Genomic DNA, 4,606 nt, shown 5'->3' on the forward strand with positions numbered 1-4,606 from the left:
AGTATGGCTAGCCTACCTCTTCTTATCTCTTTCAATCTCTTCCTATCTATTTCTTACTCCTATTACCAAAAGAACCCTTTCTTTCATTTATGTTGGCGCAGGCGGCCAACAGATGGCTCCTCAACCTGTGGCTGGTTTTGAGTATATTTATACTGAACTCTCTTAAGATATGGACAGCATGCATATTCATGCTGGGTGTTCGGCTGGAGTGCCGGGATTTTCGGCAGATCTGCCGAGTTTATCTGAGCCCATGTGGGAACAGATAGGGACGTACTCACTTATCACATATGGTAAGTGGCTGCGGGTTACGGTGAATTCTCGCCCGGATAGACAGCTTGTGCTGGGTTTTGACTGGCCAGGGTGCCAAGGTTTGGCAGGGTCCTCCGGTTTATCTGAGCCCAAGCGAGCACAGATAGAGACTTAGCCACGGGGAAACCTTGGGATTATGTCTTGTTTGCGTGTTTCAATGTGTGAAATTGTCGGATGAATGTGGATTGTCTCGTCTTGCTTTTTCGTTTTGCCCCTCTGTTCATGTGGCCAACATGGCCGTGGAGGCTCCGCCCTCTCAGCGGAGCGTGCAGAGTAAGTTTTTCCTTATCCGTTGCTAGCTGCTCAGTTCTGAGACTCGAACAAATGAGCTAGAGATTCCGCGCACAAGAGCGTGCTCCCCTCCCCCTCTCCGCGATACTTCTGTGTGCTCAGGGGCTTTGCCCCACGGCTTGGTGGTCCCGCCAACGGCCACTGGCCTGAGCATGCGTGTAACAGAGTGAGCAGGCAGCCACGCTGGGCCGTGGCTGGGGAAACAGAGCTCAACAGACACTGCCCGCCCCACAGGGGTCGCTTCTTGGCGGACTGACAGTGACTCGTGGGGGAGGGTTACCTGCGTGTGTGCACCGGCACTAAGATTGAGAACGCGTCCGCCATGTGTAGCTTGGGAGACAGGCCTTCAGAGAGAGATCGTTTTTCTAGTCTGGCTGAGTCTGCATGCGCGTGTGAGCTACAGACTCCGCACTAGAGTGTGCAGCTATCCCGGAGATGAGTTCCCAGAGAGCACGGCTCTATGCGAAACTACACTTCCCAAGAGACTTAGAGACCATGGCAGTGCGCATGCTCACAGATTCCATGTTTGCCCGCGCACGCCATCTAGTGGTTGTTTAATATATTACAAGCTGGCGACTCTCAGCCGATCTAGTCAGGTCTAGTAGGTGCACAGGGTTTCAATTACGTGACTACTTTTCCAGAGCTTTATTTGTTGGGCCAAACTATTTTCTTTGACATAAAATTTTTAGTATTCGATTCAAAATTATAAAACTAAAGCTTAATTTTCTAAATTCTTTTATTCTCATTTCTATAGACCTCATTTGGCTTCTAGCTAGTTTTAAAGATATATATATTCTTTATTTATTGTTAAACAAGTTTTTAGACTTGGTTTTCTTTGTTACATCTATTTTTAAAGACTAGATTTGAGCTCATACTTTAACACGTGTCCTCATTTCATTTGGGCATTTGTAAACAAAATAACTTGTTTTTCCTTCACTGAGAGCCCAACTAGTTATTATCGGTGACTTGACTTTAGCCCAAAAATGGGTTGACTTCACTCTGGCATGTTGTCATCTGCTTTAAAACAGGGTCTCTCTGTGTAAACCAGGCTGTCCTGTGGCCTTGTGAATCTGCCTGCCTCTACCTCCATTATGACTAGGTAAGTATCCCACCTGACTCCAGCTAGAGTTCAGATACAAGCCATACATCTGTGGTAACTAAGTTTTATTTTATAGCTTATTTCAGTTTATGTATGGGCTTGACATCAGATTTGTTAACTACAGTTCAGAGACACTCAAATAGAGTCAGGGTTATTCTTACTGAGTCCTGTTTGAGATTAAGAGTTTTTCTTTAGAAACAGTACTTTTACAGCACCAAGCTTACTATTTATGTTTTAAGTTTATAGTCAGCTAGAAATAGAAACAGAGATAAAGAACAAAATTGCCCTTAGAGTCTGACCTCACTACAAGAGGTGTAAGCTTTAGATGTTATTCAGGTGGTATGCTCAGTGATAGTTCACATTTGAGTTAATACATAAACACACAGATGCTTCTGTGAAGCCTCAGAGACATTCCTTTTGTTTTACATCCAGGGCTAGAGAAGTCTTCCTGGTTATGCCTCTCCCTTACCTCAGGGAAATGGTTTTTGAGACAATATCAACATTTTCACAGATCCATTCAGATGTGGGCCTAAGTAATTGTTAATTTAAAATTTATGTAGAGTAGATGAGGTCATAATACTTATAGAAACATTACTATCTGACTTGCCTATTTCTTATGGAGTTATTGTGTATTTAGGAGGTTGTTTTTCCTTCATTGTCCTGGTAACCTTGAAGTTAACTATTAAAGCCTCAGCTACATCAGGAGAGTTGTATCTAAAAGGAAAAGATGAGTTGCTTAATTTAAGTTACTTTAGACTCATCTTAATCTCACCACCAGATTTAAGCCTCTGTTAAAAATTAACTGGTGAGACTAACAGCCTTTTACAGTAATTAGAAGAAACTTCTGTCACTTGTCTATTATAACCAAATCCTTAGTTTTTGCTCACAACAATTCTTTGACAAAAAAGGACATTGATATAAATTCTTCTTTTCTCATATTCTATATAAAGTTTTTATATCCTATTACCAAGCTGTTATAATATTAACAAAAATTTTTTTGATAAAGTTTTGAAGGTATTTTTAAGAAATGTCTTAACAACCTAGAGACATCATTCTCTTCAAACATTAAATCGGTTGTTACTATATACTAATAGATGTGTATTAATACACTGTGATTGTACAGATGGCCATAAGCTATCGTGTTTATCTACTAAATTAATATCAAAAGGTTTCACTTATTTTGCTTGCTTCAGTTTAATCCACTGAGATAATAATCATAATGTCAGATATCACTGTGAGTGGTTGTGGTTGCTGAGATCCGAACTCAGGACTTTCCGGAGAGCGGTCACTGCTCTGGCCTACTGGGCCATTTTAACCAATGCTATGTCACATGTTCTATCCTTTTATTAATATATAGATACTTACTTATCTGAGTTTTTTATTACCTATATTTAGTCAATTTTAATTTATGATTTTGATCTCCAAATTGATGTTAATTTATACACATGTGACTATTTCTTCTCAGACTCTTAAGTTTGATTACTTATACTTAAATGATTTATTATTTGGTTTTTGTCTTATTCTTTTTATATATATATTTAACGTTCCTTATAGAATTGACTAATACAGTCACACTTTTCTAAGAAAGAGGATATACACTCCTCCCTGAGAACGTCTTTGCTCCAGTTTTTGCTTATTAGAGATATGTTTTGCCTTGTTGATTATGTTAAATTATACTCTTTTTCATTTTTCGCCTCTTTTTAAGCATACTTTGTTTTGCTTATGTTTAAAGGCGTATTGCCTCTTGCTTGTCTTGAAAAATCATTTTTTAATATGGCGTATCACCCCACTTTGCCCAGGAAAAGGGGGTCCTTTAGGGTTTTTACTCATTGGCAGCTTTTTACTTTTAATTGACAAGTGGATACAGATGCAATATCCTTTTATAGACATGCTGTTGTCCTCTTTATTTTGAATTTTCTGCAGGCCGATGTTAAAAGTTGATCTGCGGCAGAATGACATTGGCATCCAAAATCTATTAATTCTCATGCTATTGTGCATTAGAGAGACCCACTCACCAATGCATGGCATGGTTTGGGCAGAGACTCAGTCTTCATTTTTTCACAAAGAGAGGAGGAGATGCGGTGGCTCCCAGAGAGTTTGGTGCACCGGTTTTATTCGGAGCAGCTGCTGTCCTAGCAGGAAAGCTCAGAAAGTTTTTCTTCTTCCTTCTATCTTTCGTTCAGTTTGTTCTAAGGCTGACAGGCTTTTCCTGCCAGTTTTGAACGTGTTTTTCCCATTTGATTTGGAATCCTGCTTACTCCCAATAAAGCAGGAGAAAGTAAACTATGGCTCATCCAAAACAAAATTTCGCTGTCGTTTCAATGTTTATATTCTGAGAGTAGGCGACATCCCGAAGTCGCTGGCATACCACCAAGATTCCAGCATTTCAAAGGTTATTTCGACTACCAGAGTCTTCAAAGGACTTATTTACATTATCTTGAGACCTGTTCCCTGGGCAACCGACTCCAGAGCTCTAGCAGAAGATTTCCAACTGTGAAATCTTATGTAGACATGGATTCGCTCATTTGGGCCCCGTGCATGTGTTCTTGGCTCCAGCCACCCCGTTTCGGTGTCAGGCTGTCAGAAGTTCCTCTACTGCTTCCAGAGAATCGTGGCAGCTTCCGGACTTTGCAGGTTTCATGGACATATCTTGGAATTTCTGTGTGGAAGGATGGTGCGAGGGGAATCTAGTCCACTGATTATGAAGTCTACCCAGACAGAGGCACATACCTAGTGGCTATATCTCTGCCAGAGACACGCTTTAGTCCAGTATGCTTGGCCCATTGAGTCAGAAAGGACGGAGTCAGTGTGAATTTCAGATCCCTAGTTAACACACCATTATGATTCCCATACAGTATATGTGCCGAGCTAAAATTGCCTTGATCCTGCCTCTTGCTTTGATATTAA

This window comes from Mastomys coucha, unplaced genomic scaffold (genome assembly GCF_008632895.1).
Source record: "Mastomys coucha isolate ucsf_1 unplaced genomic scaffold, UCSF_Mcou_1 pScaffold7, whole genome shotgun sequence".
Lineage (NCBI taxonomy): Eukaryota > Metazoa > Chordata > Mammalia > Rodentia > Muridae > Mastomys > Mastomys coucha.